Source organism: Pithys albifrons, chromosome 6 (assembly GCF_047495875.1).
Source record: "Pithys albifrons albifrons isolate INPA30051 chromosome 6, PitAlb_v1, whole genome shotgun sequence".
In the NCBI taxonomy this organism is placed as follows: domain Eukaryota; kingdom Metazoa; phylum Chordata; class Aves; order Passeriformes; family Thamnophilidae; genus Pithys; species Pithys albifrons.
In genome coordinates this window covers 13,221,677-13,239,059 of record NC_092463.1, presented here as the reverse complement: position 1 = coordinate 13,239,059, position 17,383 = coordinate 13,221,677, and the positions used below count along the sequence as shown (strand labels likewise).

The 17,383-nt window shown below is 39.5% G+C and overlaps 1 protein-coding gene across 2 annotated transcripts in view; it reads right to left on the bottom strand.

Moving 5' to 3' along the window:
- Window positions 1-17,383, bottom strand: part of SETD3 (SET domain containing 3, actin N3(tau)-histidine methyltransferase) — a 56,684-nt gene that overhangs the window by 36,198 nt on the left and 3,103 nt on the right. Inside the window, exon 1 of one of the 2 annotated variants that reach the window (XM_071557548.1) lies at window positions 4,318-5,055. The exons of the other annotated variant lie outside the window; for it this stretch is intronic. The gene's annotated coding sequence lies outside the window, so the exon portion shown is untranslated. Of the gene's footprint in view, window positions 1-4,317; window positions 5,056-17,383 lie in introns of those variants that run through there. 2 annotated transcript variants of the gene reach the window in all.

Below are 17,383 nucleotides of genomic sequence, written 5' to 3'. Positions count from 1 at the left end.
CAGTAATTCTAAATACCAATGGGTTAGATGCTGATACTGGCCAAATCATCAAATTTGGATGCTTGGACAGAAAGCATCTTCAGAAAATTATGGGGAAAGCAGTCAATATGTTGATGGTTCAGAAAGACCTCAGCTTTACTGGAGAAAAGAGAAAACAGTAACTTTGTTAAATGAAATAAAGACAAAGGTAAAGTATCCTGCATTTGGGAAGGAAAGACCCTACACAGCAATAATGGCAGCAGCTTTGCAGAAAACAATTTGGAGACCCTAGGAGACAGTAAGTTCAAACCAGCAGTGCATCCAAAAACCAGGGAAAACTAACTGTAGTTTGAGCTGCATAAGCAAGACACTTTGAGAACAAAAAACCCTGAAGAAAACCGTGCACATTTTATACATGGAGATACAAAGTGTCACCATGCAATCAGAACAATGATACAGCAATACGTGGAGCTGTTCAAATATGGTACATGGTCAGCACCAAATTTTGAATTTTTCCTTTTATGAAAATGTTAGTAGAGAGAACCAGTTCTTGCAATGAAAGCATTGCCAAGAATTGTCTAAGGATAAAGCTGATTTTAGAGTATGTGAACTTCAGGTTCCCAAATACGAAGAAAATAAAAATTTCACCAATGTGTTGCCTTTGCATTACTATCACAGGTGAAACTTGTTCTAGAGGCAAAAAAAGTCTCTACCTGAAATCTTCTATGCAAAGTAAGCAATTAAAGGCTAATACAAGACATCTCCCAGCTACTACTAATGCTCAGATAACACACAGCAAACATACTGTAGGAAAAACCCCCAAAGTTCAGTGAACACAACTCATTAGATTGATGGCACCGTAATCAGAAATGCATTTTTTCAGTGGGCTGCTACCAGTATATGAATGTGAAATAAGCTCTTTAAGTATCTCTGCTCTTTCCTTTGATACATGTATCTTGTATAACTATTGCTTCTTAGTCATCACAATTTCTATACAGGAAATATTCTGCATGCATGATTAAATCAGCAAGGCTCTCTCATACAAAAAAACCACAAACCCAGCAGACTGGTATCTTGAGATAACTTGTTAAGGAAGTATTTTCTTTTAAGGAATCATCCATCTTGATGAGAATTGTAGTTTTTTTATCCAATTCCCAATCAGAAAAAATGGTTTCTACTTTCTACATATCTTCATTCATTGCTCAGTTACATGAAACAGATACAACTATACAAAATCTAATGCATTAGACAGCTGTATTGTTTAGTAAGAGCCATAATTTAAAAGGATTTACTGCTATATATAGACATCCAGAAAACACATTCCAAATACCAGCACAGTGCAGTCAGTTTAGGATTACAAAAATGACATATTATATTTTATAAAATATATAATCTAAACATACATCATGAAAGTTGTTTCAAAACTGCTGATAACTAACAGAAAACACAATCCAATTTCACATTTAGAAAAAAACTGTTTAGCTGAGCAATGCTCTGCTGTAATCAACCAGCAAATAATGAGTTATAATGATAGCAGGAAACACAGTACAGAAAAAGTAAGTGTGGTTCCTTTGTGAAGCTACTTTTTGTAATTCAGTTAATGAAATGGAATTTAAATTTCAATTCTAAAGAAAAATTCTGGAATTCCTAGCAGCATCCATTCCTTCAGAAAAAGAGGCATTTTTTCATATAAAATAAAATTTTGGATATAAAATACCTTTTTTTGCAAGTGATTAAAACTACTGTTTAGAAAGAAATAAAGTGAGCCCTTTCCTCCACACAGCAATGAAAAGAAGGCTACTTAACAGTACATGCATGACAACAGAAGCAAAAAATACACATTATATATATATATACACATATATATATATATAAAAATATAGCTGCACAACATATGGAGAAAAACAAAAAAAATCCTTCAGAAGAATTGCAAACTTGATAAACATCTGAAGGAGCAGCAGTACACATTTCAATGGAAAAGTGATTCGGTTTTCTTTTTGTTTTTTTTCTTTCTGAGTTTGGTTTTCTGGTTGTCTCCTGGTGAACATTTTTCAATGCCATGTTTTCTTTCAAATGAACATTGCTGGAAATTCCTGAATGCATTCTACAAAGAGCGACTACGCTGACAGCAATGATGAATAAGCTCAGTAACAGAACGCAGCCACATTTCCAAATATAGTGTATCAGCTGGCTTGGCAGAAAGAATCTTGCCAAAACTGGCAGTGAGGCGTGTAAATGATCCATCCCCTCTCTAATACTGCGATCTAAGTGCAGTTGTGTTGTGTCAGACTTTGAACTTATTTCTTCATCGCATACAAATAGTATTTTAATGAGCTGTAAAATATGCCTCCTCTTGAGCTTTAAAAAGTGAGCATGTTCACCCAGCAGCTTTAGAAGGTAAGCGTGAGAAGTCTGCAGAAAAATCTTCAAAAGTACTAAAGAACTGCCACCAAGTGCACATGGTTTTGTTGGTTTTTTTTGTTTGTTTGTTCTTGGTTTTTAAACATGACTGCTTTAGCATTTTATTTAAGAAAGCTAATACCTGTGGTATAAGAGAACGTGACTACATCACAGGACCACATTTCCTTACGGAAGCAATGCCAGGCTTGGATGATAAAATACAGATCTTCCCAAATAATATTTCAGAAAAAAAATAATCCATTTAATCATTAACAAACCCTCCAGCTTTTCACATTCACATGACAACCAAGGAGTTCACTGCAGCAATACAGGGAGCTGAATTTAGGTTCGAAGGGGAAAAAAAAAATCCACCATAAAGCATTGCAAAGAGAACTCTCTCTCACTTATTGGATAAAAATACAATTTTGAAATCTTTGCTACAAAACTGTGCATGTGGTCATTGTGATAAAAACCACTGTATTAAGTATCTAACTGTGTTAGTTTTAAGCAATTTATTCCACATGATGCAGAATATATTAAGTCTGATTTCTTCTGGATGTGTATGTCCCTTCCTTTTCCAATGGTCTTAGAATCCTGCAGTGCTCTGTTACCCTCCTCATCTCTTCTGGACTCCACATTGCTTTCAGTTCCCTCCCCACAGGACCATTATCAGACATGCAGCATCTTCTTTTGCAGGTTTTGATATAACCGTGCATGCTGGGCAAAAACACCAGCACACATGTTTACTAACAAACAGACCAAGCAGATAAACAATTCTTAAAACAGCTTTTCCTCTAGCAAAAGGGCCAACTTCTGTTTGAGTTCTCCACTGTCAAAGTCAATTGAAAGCACTCCACAAATTGATGGGTGAAGCAGGAAGAACTAGGCAGCAGAATTACATGCTCCTATAAGCCTTATTTCCTTCAGCTATTGCTTTTGACTTTACACATGGGTAAACCAGCTACCCAAAAGTTTGCCAAGCTTTTACAATACCAACCAAATTAGGAATTCCCAGAGCAAGAGCTACCTATCCAAGTTTAACTTTGCTTCAAGGACTCAGTGTATTTCAATGCAGTATCTTAACACTGTATCTTCTTTAATTCAGATCCTTGTAGATACTAATCACATTATGTTCTCATTATTACATAATAGTTCCCACTCCACACATCTACTTGGCACATACTAGCACAGAAAATGAGGGGTGCAGATCTAGAATCAGTATTAGAAGGACAGACACAGACCAACAAGGGCAGACAAGGGGAAGACAAGGGAATTCTCAAGCCATGCAAAGAGTAAGGAGAGGTGAGTATAGTAGGTGGTTGTGGGATATGTTCCTTGGCTGCATCAAGAGGGAGGACAGATGAGTGGGATGCACACAAATGAGGCTTGCAATTTTTTTTCCTACTTTGATTGCCTAGACTAAGTCCTTTTCCCCTCTACTTCAGAGAAGGGAGTGCATCATCTCTTATATCAACATATGTTAAGAAGCCAGGGTCTTAAGGAACAAGCTTAATGCCTATAGGCAACTGACAGGAGCTCTCCAATCTGTATGTAGGAGTACACAATTTTACACTTGATATGACCAGTTTTACACAGAATGTGATCTTTTGCTTACAACAGTAAGGGTTTTTTTTATTCCTAAACTTGAATCTTATGACTGTGGCTACAAAGATAAATACATTTTACAGCAAATAGAAAGCATGAAATCAAGAAGTGTAAGAACAGTGTGGGTGGAGGAAGAGATCTGTGATCTTTAAGAAAAATTCAGCTTATACATTTACAATGACTGCTATGTTTTCTTGTGAAAACCACCTACATCGTGTCACTTGGAAACCACATTAACATTCTCATCACTCCTAAGGTATTAATCTAAATGTTCCCACTAAATAAATGACTAATTAGTTACTGATTCAAACCCTTTCCCCCCAGTTCTCTCACCTTCGCTGTACTCCACCGCTTCTCTTCCTGCTATTAATTCTCCTCTCTCCTACCACTGCCCTTTCCTTTTTCTTCCATTTCCTCTATAAACTTGCCCTAAAAGCTGTACTAAATACACATGTCACTGCAGTTCACTGTGTTTGTGTATTTTCTTCCTCCACCATGTTTCTGTTCTTCTATTGAAGCTACAAGCTCTTTTGAAAGTGGGACCTCCTGTGATTACAGAGGGGTTACAACAAGGCAGCCTTATAGTGATGACAACGCTGACAAAAATGACCTACAGAAAGCGCTAATAAGAAAAATTATAGAAAAGCCCATATTGTTTCCACTTGTGCCTGCACTCCACTTAAAATATAATGCAAATTTATGTTTTCCAAGAACTCCCTTAGCCATAATCCACACCATTTCCTTCCTTAAGAGCTCGCTTTGATATCCTTGCTCCTTGTGGCAATAAGCTGGACAGAATCAGTCCAATGTATACCACAACTAGCAGAGTGCCTTAGGTTCTTCTGCTCTCCCAAAACAACTTGCACCTCTCAAATGCAATCCCTTCTTGCTACTTAATAATCTGTACACTGTCTTCTATATAAAATATAAGGATCAGCAGGCTTAGGTTTCCCATTTGAAGATGAAGTCAAGAAAACCATCTCCAGCAGCAGCCCACAGCTCCGGATATGTATGTCCTGCAGAAGAGGGAGATCCTGGAACACACATATATTGGTTACACACTGCAGTTTTCCTCCAGTTCTGTCTTACAAGGCTCTCTACCATTCCTCCCTGCTTTTCTAGTATCTGCTCCCTGGATTCAAGACACCTTAAAGTCACAGGTCTTCCTCCACAATTTCTTGATTAAAAAGCATTACCACATTCCCTCATATCTTCCCATCTCTAAAGAATTGCACTGAGCAACATCTACCACCTCCTGCAGGAATAGCAAGAACAGAAGTTGCTCTGCTCTGTTTCAAGTCTACAGTTTTCACCCTTACCTTAGTCTTCTTTATTTCTCTTCTCTCCTCATCCTGTCTTTACCAGAGGAAACATAACAGTGACAGCAATCAAAAGCAGGTAGAGACCCACAGGAAAAGTAGAACAGAGGGATTTTTCTCCAGTATATTCATCCTGCTTCTTGTGGCCCAACTTCCAATGTAGCAAGCTTCCCTTCTTCAGGAGGTCTGTGAAATTACCCAACTCAGCTCCTCCCAGTTCACACACAAACTCATCATTATTTTCCTTTCAAAGACCTGATTTAACCATATGACCCATTTGCAATAGGACTCAGCACCTTTCATCTCTCAGACAAAGCAAATAAAATAGATTGTTGCTTTCACTTCTTAGCAAGAACAGTATTCCTGAGATAAGCTCTCCATAAGTCTCATTTTTTTATTCTAGTATTTTCTTCCCACATCATTTCTCTTCATTCACAATCAGTTAAGAGACGGATTTTATCCCCTTCAGGAGATGGGTACCCTTTACCCCTATCTGCACTCTCTGGGCTACTTGTTTCTCCCAAATATCTGTTCTCTTCAAGGAATCTACCAAGCCAGTCACTGTAAACTTTGCTGCTCTTTAAAGTAGACAAAATACCATATGAAAAATACATTCATCTGAAGAAATGTAACTGACTAATGATAAATTCTTAAAACATTAAATGAGTAAACAACCAAAGGGAAAGATTGATACTGAAAATGTCTATCTAGCTTTCACTAAGGAAAAGAACTTACTGGCAAAACCCACCAAAAAAACGCTAGAAATAAATGCCTCTTTTCTTAATGTTTTCAAATGAATGCTTTATTTCTCTTCCCCAAGAACTGGTTTAAGTACAGTTACAGTATATGCATCTGTTATTGCTTTAAGAACATTTAACATCAATTAAATACATTAAAAAACCCAAAACATTCTCAGACAACATTTTTGCCTTTGTACTTATTCAGAAATATCCAGTTCTTGAAAAGTATCTGGTTTTCAACAAAATCATCTTTTTACTTAATTCTACAGCTGGTCTGCTTATGAAGGTGTAGGATAGTTGCATGATTGACTTGTGTTTCAATAAAGCCAGATGTAAAATACATTCTTAATGTTTGTCAGAACACTAGTTACATGTTTTATCCTTGGAAGAGCTGTTTGTTATGAGTGTAATCCCAGAAGAAACATCTTCAACATATACAAGAAACTTTGAAAAAGTTCGGTCTACAAAACAAGTAAGATTAGTTGTTGTCAAGATCTACCCTCCCAATGCTCACATAAGAAAAATTCCCAAATGGAGAACCCATAAATATGGAAATGTTAATACAGCCCTAAATCTTTATTACTCAGTATGTCATAGCTAGACAGGACATAGTTAGAAAGTTACTTTGGTTTTACTTATTATCCTGTACACACACCTACTACACAATGCTTAATTAAAAATGTTCATATGCTAAGACATGAACTAGTAATCAACTAGACATAAACAGCTACCTTTGCTGTACTTTAACTGATTTGTAAAGATCCAAATAGTCTACGAATTTCCAAAATAGCTCCTGTGATGGCTTAACACAAGCTGTTCTACTTCCTATTGCAATGTGCCAGCAAGGCTCAAAATCACTTAGCACGTCATTTCAGTGCTAAATGCATTTATTTCAGCACTGACCCACGCCAGCACAATCACCAAGAGTGTCTTTCAGAAACCTCAATATCAACATTGACTTATGAGATCAAGAACTGGGACCTTCTATCACCACTTCCTGTATTTTGCTTAGAGCCACACTAAGAAAATCACTGCTGATGACCACGAAGGCATGAGTTAAAGTTCAGCAATGCTATGTTAATAGAAGTGCAACACAACCCTGTAGCATTTCCCCAGAGTGAACTACTAAGAGCAGAAATTCTGTTCCTATTCAAGACACCTGACATACTTTGAAACTTTGACAACGCCTTGTATGCAATTAAGAACTTTAGGATGATGGTATCTAAGCACACATTTCCATGGGAATTTATTTTTAACCCAAAATGTACATTACATGTGGCTCAGCCCTCACTGCAACCGTCTCTTGGTCACTAAGAATCACAGTAATTTTAACCATCAAAAAAGAGGCAGCTACACTTTAAAGGGGCGAAAGAACTTCTAAGAAATTAACCCATTCCTCCATTTGTGTTACTGGGGGGGGAAAAAGTGTGTAGTATTAGATACACTTTTTAAATTAAATACTCTGGATGCACAGAAAAGATTGATGTATATTGATACACATCACTATATATTTATTGTGCCTGGTTCATGCAGCAGATAGAGCAGAAGAAACAGAGCCTCTCTGAATAGCAAAAAACCCACCAAACTTGGTAACACTGCACAGATTTTTTTAAGTCCTTTTTTAATTGCATTATAGTCAATGGCATAAATAATACAAAACTAGGCAATAACATATATTCCAATTAACTGGACTGTCTCCAATGAAGAGATTTAAAGCTGAAGACACTTAATGCCAAGGACTACTGTTTAATTGCAACAATAATTCCACCTAAGTGGAATGCCCTCAAGCAACCTGGTAGCAATTGAGCCCATGATTATTGCTATGCACAGAAAAATTCTCCTATCAGTTCTGCTTAGTTTTTGTCTTAACACCTTTGTCTCCCCTCTGCTTTCTACACATACTGCAACTCCAATATCATTTACTATTGCCCCCTAGGCTGCTCCTCTCCAATCAGAAAACTATGTAGGGCCATCATACTGAAAAACCCACATCTCCAATCTTGGCATAGGCAGCAGATCCTATAAAAGGGAAGGCCACAGTCCCTGGGCCCTCCTAATATAAGTAATTCCCCTGCTGAAGTTACTCCCTCCAAGCAGTTGGGCGATGCAGATGTAACCATATATAAGACCACATTCATTTAAAAGAACTTTCTACCCACAGTGCCCTGGCAATATGTACACGAAGTGACAAAAAAAACCTCTTGCAAATCACTCTAATGAAAAGGAGAAAGGAAAGGTGACAGCCACAGAAGAAAACAAGTTTCTACAAGTTTTAAGACATGTTCTGTGCTACGTGGCAACATATGCCATTCTCGCCCTTCATTATACATTCATGTCTTGTAACAAATTGGCTGAATGTTTCAATACCACCGCTGGAATCAAAAAACCACTTAAGGACCTATATTTGGACACTGAATTGACACTACTCCGTGTGCACAATTAAACTGTGCTTGAAATTATAAATGAATGACTTCAGCTACAGTTTTGTGTTGCTTCCTTGAACACCCTGTTCTTACAGAAGGGAATCTAAGCAGTTTTAAAGTAACTGCTGTAATTTTTCTCTAAGAGTGACACACAGCTGTTCCATCAAAGCTTCTGCAGCAGGCAAATGCCTTAAAGGTGTAGTGAGAAGTCGTACTGTTGGCACTTCACCTCGACCAGCAGTAGTTAGAATGACTATCAGGCCACAACAAACAAAACACCTGAATGGTTCGGAAGTGTCTATTCAATGCCCAGAGTTTCCAGATTGCAGCCAGGAACTGTAGCACAAACCAGCGTGAACACAGAAAACGTAAGTTTGGAGAATTCCCATGGGTACTTGTGCACCTTTTCTTAACCTTTCTAAGACATGTGGGAATATCTACACCAGTTAATGTATTAAATTATATTTGTGTGTCATGTATCATTCTGAAAGACACCTGACAGCTCATGCTGAAATAGGATTGAGTTCATGGCTGTAGGGAGAAAAAAGTGTGGAGTGGCACTCCAGCTCCATGGGAGCATGTTGCACTTTTACCACCCAGATGGTACATCTGCTTGCCTGCCTGCACTGGGTGCAGAGGGTCATCAGCTACTTGTATACATATATATAAAAATCCATCACTGGACAACCATGGAAATAATGAATGAGCATTACTATAATTCATTCCATATGTACCCATGGGAACATTGAGGAGAATTGAGTGTTTTGTTATAGGGCAAGGTCGTACAATGGTTGCCAATTTATAAATTGTAGCAGTGCATGGATTAACTGCAATGCAAGTGATAAGAAACACTCTGGGGATGCTCTTTAATAGCTTAAGAGAAATATTTTCCCAATAAATTTATTACAGAGCTGCTTTATTTTGCTGATAAACCCTTACCAAAGGGATCACAGCCCTCAAGCCCATTTATGATTATGCTTCAAGACACTGCAATTTTACTGTCCTGAGAAAACACCCATGGCAGACCAGGCATTCCACATTTCTAAATCCCAAAAGAATACTATTTTGACAGTTGGGTGAGAAAGTTCTGACAACACTTAAAAATGCTATGCACATTGCAGAAAAAAAAATTAAGAAGCTTCTGCTATGAATGCCTGGTAAGTCACGTAATTGAGGGCTGAGCGACTGCTGGAAAGGCTTCCAAACCCTTCACCTGAAACCCACTTCCCCCCTAGCTAATGGTTAAAATGGTGACTATTCCAGAAAGTGTGTCTAGGGGTTTCAGGTGAAATACTGGTAGTTTTCTGATCTTTTTATTCTAGATCTTGAAAGCAAAGCAGCATATTCTTTCAAGGCCCTTTATATCTTATGGCATTCATAGTTGGCAACTTGAGCCTTTATTGTCTCTCTCACTTTAACTCAAACAGTGCAGTAGTTTGAAATAAGAAATCTTTTAACATAGGAATTTACTGAGCTCTCAGGAACAGGAATGATGCAGCAATATTAAGCGTTACTTGGCTTCATCCCTAAACTTTGAGATGTTTGATAAAGTAATAACCAAAATGTATACAGACCACAAGGTACTGTAAACTGCCATCAGCTTCACAGAATTTTAATCCTCACAATTCAGAATGATGGTAGAACTGCTTGGTACCACCTTTTTTTTTTGCATGCTTGCAGGTGACAACCAAAAACATACAAAACACCACAGCAGAAATATTTTAAGTATTTATTTTAGCACACTCATTACAGAGTAACAACATTGCCTACCCTTGCTCAGTGTTCCAAAACACATCCAGAAGGCCACACAACATTCTGAACAAAGCCCTCTTCTCCATGGGAAGACAGAAAGATTGACCAGCATGTTTTCACAAGAAAACTACCTCGAGTATACTAATACACCGTTAACATGCTTGCTGAGAATCTGTTTTCCTGCTCTGTCTTAATTTTATGCAAACCCCTAGTCCTGTCACCAACCTATCTCTTTGGACTCCCAGGCACTGAAACCCAGAGGAGGGATGACCAGATCCTACAAGCAGTATTGCAAAATGTTCAGAGAAGGAGCTGCAATAATTTCCACAGTCCCCTACAAACCCCAGTGAAGCCCAAGCTTGTCTTGCCTCTGACTCCTGCAAACTGAGACATCAATATTCTTATTTCTAAGTATCTGCCTTCCTCGTTCCCTGGGGCTATCCCATTCCCACACAGCCAGCAAAGATAACCCACTTGCACCAGATTCCAGTAGTTTGGACTTTCAACAGTCCCAGGCCTCTGGAGACTCAGCACATTTCATTTCATGGCTTCCTGTGCTGCAGCAAGAAGCCACAGTTGAAGCAGCAGCCTCCAGGCCTGCGGCCACAGCTGGAGCCTGTCTCCCTCACCAGGAACACCATCTGTCTTCTTCCGCCGCAAAGGACCATGAACTGGAGACTAATGTTATGGGTTTAGCTAAGTAGGCCTAAATTTAGGTTTTAGATTTCAGGGTAGACCTAAGACTGTTGGCTGACTTGAGCTGGGCTGAGCTAACTGGCCAAGAAGTCACACCTGCAACACTTGCAAGATGAGACTTACAACCATCAGTCCAAAATGAAAATTTGTTCCTACCAAATATAATTCCAAGAACTAGGGGAAAAGCAGCAGCATGACTCCTGACAAGACTGGCTGTTTGTGTTATGATTCCCATTCTTGTAGCTGAGTCTCCTGCTTCCACAAATAGAACCATTATCTATGAGTCTAGCAAATTTGTAGATAGAGAAGACAAATTCAGAACAAGTAATTCTTCCTGAGAAAGCACAAAGGCCAGAACTGAATACACACACCGTGACTCCTGCAGCAAGGCCGCTCCTGACATCTTGCTGCAGGTGATACTGGTAAATCTCTATCCACCACAGAAAAAGGCATTCTGGGAGCAGCAGCACTTTCCAAAACTAGACTGCTCATGTTCTGTGCCTTAGGCCAATGTGTCACATACTGTCAGGACAGAAGTCTGCAGAAATGTGCTCAAACCAGTTTTTTGTTATTAACCTGATCTGTCATTTGAGAGTTTTCTGGAAAAAATATAACTTTATCTTTACAGAAGGCAAAATACTCCTCAAAGTTGCAAAGAATTTTGCTTTCTTTGGAGCATAAAAGTAAAACCAATAAAAGTGGCATCACTACATTAGCTTCCCACTTTCAAACTCAGCATATGTTGTACCTTTAAGACTACAATCACTGTTTACAAGAGTTTGAAAAGTTTTTGGCTGTTCATATCATTATATGAAACTCTATACTGTATCTCCAAATCACTTACAGAGACCAACTCCAAGACACCACACAACAGAGCAAGCACTTATTGTATGAGTATTTTGGTTTTGTCTTCTAAATGCCCACACAAAGTGCAGTGGGCCAGTTTTTTTATGTTCAGACATGAATTCAAAGACTCAACAAGCATGAGAAACAGGTTGTACAAGCCAGGCATCCTACAGTAACAGAAGGAAATTACAACAGTATCTGTCACTGTTGAAGGTAGGAATTCTATTTTCTAATAGAGCATTGACAAATGCAAAAACTATAATTTCACAAGCACTTCCAGAGCTCACTATCATTCCCAAACATCAGCTGCAAACAAAGTGAAAAACAACTGCTTGAATGCTGACTTTTGGAAAAAGGGGCAGCGAACAGATACAATCTGACAACTGCATGAAAACCCAACAGCCATTTTCTGCAGCTGTTTTACAGTTTTATCAGTGTACTCACTGTATCAGCACACAAAGCCTCTCAAACCAGTCTGACAACACCCATTTGACTTGCTCCTGACTGACAGAATCAGGTGCAGCATACTCCAGAAGGAATGGATGCTTCTCTATTTTAAGGAGAATTAATATATTAATATACTATCAATGCAACTCTGCTTAGCAAAGGGGAAGATTTAACATTGTAGGTGGTCATCCAAAGTAGCCAGCCATTTCTTTCTTCACCAGCCAACCCTTCCTACTTTCTGCAAGTCTAAAAATACTATCCCAATACACAAAGTTCCTAGAGCAGTGGAACTCATGCATAGATAGCTCAGCTTCCTGCTGAGATCCACTTCATTTGAAAAAAGGTAGCTTAAAAATAAAAGATTATTCAGTTGCAGGACCATTCATACATATATGACAGCCTCCAAACATTAAGACATACCCAGAATATCCAAACCCAGGCAGTGTCACCCTCCACAGTGCGCAGCAGTAGTTACGAAAGGGCTGGAGGATTACAGAGGTTAATGATGGAGAACCACAGTAAGACTGTTGAAATGTAGACAACTCACTATTTTCCTGAATCTGAGTCGCTCTAATCGTGTCACATGGAAGTCACAGACCACTCAGATGTCACGGCCTGAACAAGGCAGTGGAGTATTGATCCAGAAGGTTGTGAGCCTACCTTGAAAAGACAGTTTTATTTTTTGTCAAAACTTAAAACCTGGACAAGTATGTCACAGGCTTTTAGACACAGGCCAGTAGCTATTTCTTACTAACACATTCAACAAGAAAGAAACTATGCAGATGCATTAAAGAAATGCTTTTGTGTCAAGGGTACAATTGGCAAAAGCGAATAAATTCATCTGTAAATATGTGCAGGGCAGCAGCAAAGACTGGAAGATCTGAACATTTTATCACTGGTTTTGAAAAATTAAGAAAATCAACTTTATGGGCACAGATATCAACTGCTATCCCATTCTATCAATAATCAATGGAAGAGCACATTGGTGACAATGCATTATATCCTAGTCAAAGTCTGGAAAAACAATATTAAAACCAGAAAAAGGTGTCAAGATTATCAAAGCAGTAAAACAACCATTTTGACATGAATCCTGAAATACTGTCTATACAGGTATCAAAACATAAAATCATCCATATACCTAAACACTTATCTTTGAATGACAGTTCTCAAAAAAATAAAACTTATTCTGTTGTATTTAGAGGGAAAAAAGTAACATCAGATGTTCCAACAAATATTCCTGGAACCAGTGATTTGATGTAATAGGATAACTTGGTATTTGTTAACTCAGGCATCTGTTCATGGTTGCACAAAATAGGTTCTAAGTGGCGTACTACTTTCACCTCTTCTAAAAGCACACAACTGAAAACTGAAGGATGCAAAGAAAGCTATTCTGCTACTACTCCATCATTTTTAAGATCCTAAGAGGTGAGGTTTAAATGATCACTTCCTCCACCCCTGTGAGCAGGGTGCTAAGCAAAGATGGCCAAAACTCTGCATGAAAGGACAAGATATTCCTGACAAAACTCAAAAAACAGAAGTGGAAGCAGGGCCAGGTTACACAAGAGAAATCAAGACGCTCTTTGAGCATGCAGAGGTGGGGACAGGAAAGCTAAAGCCCATTTGGAGTTAAATCTGACAAGGGACAAAGTACAAGAAAGACAGGAAGAATGGCTTCTACACATGCATCAGGAGCTAAAGGAGGGGAAGACTATGCAAGGTGTGAGCCTGCTGCTGACTGGGGCCAGGGGACCTGGAGACAGAAAAAAATTATTTTGGTACTCTATGGTCTTCTTCAATGATAAGATTTGCCTACAGAAACTCCAGACACTGAGACCTAGGGTTGGGAATACTTATCCCCAGTGAAAAAGGATAAGGAGAATAAACATTTAAACAAACTTTAAAAGAAAAGCCTCACATTGAAAGGGACCACTGGAGACTGACTTGCTCAACCACCCTGCTCAAGCAGTGCCACCAAGAGCCAGCTGCCCAGGACCATGTCCAGACAGCTTTTAAATAACTATGGCCATGTCACCCTGACGCCCGGTCCCATTAGATCTCGGAAGCTCAGCAGGGTTAGGCTCAGTCAGTACTTGGATGGGAGACCTCCTGGGAATACCAGAGGCTTTAGGTTCTAGTCCTGAGGACTTCATTGTCACCGTCCAAGCTCGCTCAGCCCTGGCAGATGAACCTGAGGAGTTAAAGGGTGGGGCCAGTTCTGCACGCGCTGTGGCCTCACCTAAAAAATCCACTGCGCAGGCCGGAAGGGCACACCCACGTGGGGAGAGCCCTTCCCAAATCTTGGTTTGCATAGCCTAGCCATGATGATGTCAAAGAATGTAGACTCAGTCACCAGCCAGTGCTCAATCACTTTGCCAGTAAAAAAGTGTTTTCTGATGCTCAGAGGGAACATTCTCTGTTTCAGTTACCTCTTGTCACTCAGCACTCCTGAGAAAAGCCTGGCTCTGCCTTCTCTGCAGTCTCTCTTCAGGTATTTATACACACTGAAAAGATCCTGCTGAGCTTCTTTTCTCTAGGCCAGTCTCAGCTCTCTTTCTTCATGTGAGCAAAGTCCCTTAATCATCTTAATGGTCCTCTATTGGAGTCTCTTCAGTAACTCCACCTCTCATAATGGGGAGCTCAGAACTGGACACTATTCCAGGTGTGCCCTCACCAGGGCTAGTGCAGGGAAGTTGTTGAACCAAGTAAACTTGGAAGCCATTCCCATGCATATGAAGGGCAAGGTGACTGGGAATAGTGAGTATGGATTTATGAAAGGGAAGTCATGCCTGACCAACACTGTAACCACACTGGGAGAGCAGTGGATGCTGTTTACCTCTGCATTAGTAAGGCTTTTGACAACTACCATCACCCAGGCATAGACACTCTGATGAAGTACCAACTAAGTAAGTGGACAGCGAGGTGGACTGAAAACTGCCTGCACTGCTGGGTTCAAGAGGTTGTGGAGAATGGCACAAAGTTCATCTGGAGGCCAGTCACAAAGGCATACCCCAGGCAGACACTAAGACACTGTACACTTGAATTACCTAGAGGCAAACTTGTAAAACTAGATCTTTCAGAAGTCCTTGTCAGAAATATTTCAATGCAAAAGTTCTTAAATGCAAAAGCTCTTTCTCTCAGTTCCTAAAGTTTTGTGCCTACATCTATAAACTCTGTCATCAAGTAAAGATAACCAAGTACCTCAAAGAGTGGCCATAAAGACAATTAATTCAACTCCCAGAGGACCTGGCAGGGCAGAGAATAGCCTGCACCTCATGCTTGGTTGGCACCAATGCCACAAAGGAACTCATATTCACTTAACTTATCATCAGAATGGATACACTGAGCAAGACCCAGCATACGGGAGGTTCTGGACCATCAACACAGGTTCCATGGAAGCAGAAACCCACACATCACATCCTCTTCCTACTCTACTGAAACACTACATGAAAACTTTGGGCACTAGTCCCTATAAAGCATTAAAGACAAAGCAAGATTCTGCTACTTCTATTAGTTAAGAAATACAGGTAGCATTTGCAATGTGAGAGACTTGGGTTTATGGAGATAATTTCATCACTATATATGATATCTTAAAATATATACAAACAAATAAAAAGCACAACAAAAGGCTAGAAACAGATTGTCAATCCAAGAGCCCCAGAGATGGACTCCCCTCCTTTCAGTGTAGATTATCACACTCATAACAGAAACAATAAAAAAGTAACTAAATAGAACTGATAGAGTTTACAGTCCATCTTCAGTTACAAAAACAATTTTGGCCTGCATTAAAACAATGGCTGAAAGCCACGGTGTTCAAGCACTGCTGTTCAGGCATTTCCAGGACAGGTCAGCCAATTCATTCAGAGATATTAGAAATATATCCAAGAATAAAACACATCAGGAAGCAGATACTAATCTGTCATCCCTCAACTCACAGCAGCCTTTACCATCAGGCTGAAAAAATCCTTCTGAAAAGTAGAAAGATCTCTCAAATTAAAAGTTAAATTGTACTTTGCTTCTTAATAGGATGTTAGCCATTACATTCTCAGAAACACATCTTTTCCTTTATTTCTGCCTTGCATATTACCTACAACTGGCCAGGTTCAGAGCAAGTAAACACTTGTTTGCATGTACTCACTGGAGACAAAACTGATCTCAAGCACAATCATTTCCACCTCTGCATCCTTCAGCTCAGGCTTGCAATACAGGTGGAATCCTCCCTGCAGTGACAGGTCTGCTGCTCTGGCCTCGTAATAAATCTCAGAATTGAAAGGCAAGACTTCAGCTCTAACTCTTCATTATTTCAAAGAAAGAAAAAGCATTAGCAGACTTGCTGAACAGTATGGGAAGCGGTAAAGGATAGACAAGGATAGATGGGGGAACTGCAATAATTTGGTAGAAGACATGCATGCAAGAGCCAATGTAGGGCAGAGCAGCTAAAAACAGAAAAAGGGAGCAAAGAAGGTTATAGCAGAGAAAGGGCAAGAGCAAAAATGCAAAGCAATGTTCAAACACACTTGGGCATAAGCTTGCCTCTTCAAAACTACAAACACAAGCCTCTTCAAAGTGTACCTACAAATACACAAGATTAAGGCTGAAGGGAAGGCTGAAGACTGTCTGAAGGGAAGTTCTGGCCAGGTGGGGGTTGGTCTCTTCCCCCAGGCACTCAGCAATAGGACAAGGGGGCACGGGCTTAAGCTCTGCCAGGGGAAATTGAAGTTGGATATCAGAAAAAAATTCTTTACAGAGAGAGTAATCAGGCATTGGAATGGGCTGCCCAGAGAGGTGGTGGATTCACCATCCCTAGAGATTTTTAAGGTGAGATTGGCTGTGGCACTGAGTGCCATGATCTGGTAAAGGGACTGGAGTTGGACCAAGGGTTGGACTTGATGATCTCGGAGGTCTTTTCCAACCCAATCGATTCTATGATTCTAAGGCCAGACAACACTGAAGGGGCATTTTTATGGAGCAATGAACTCCTGCTGTAGTTTTGAGAAGTCCTTTCTTATATTTTACACTTAGTAGTCTACATTAAAACATTATTAAACATTTAAACCCAAACCAAGGAAGCTAAAGTGTCTCTAATAAGTTAGCTGGCAAAAGATGGCCAGAATCAAACTTATAATCCTGTTTGCTATAAAAAGCTATACCACCACAAGTCTGCCAACATGAGCACAAG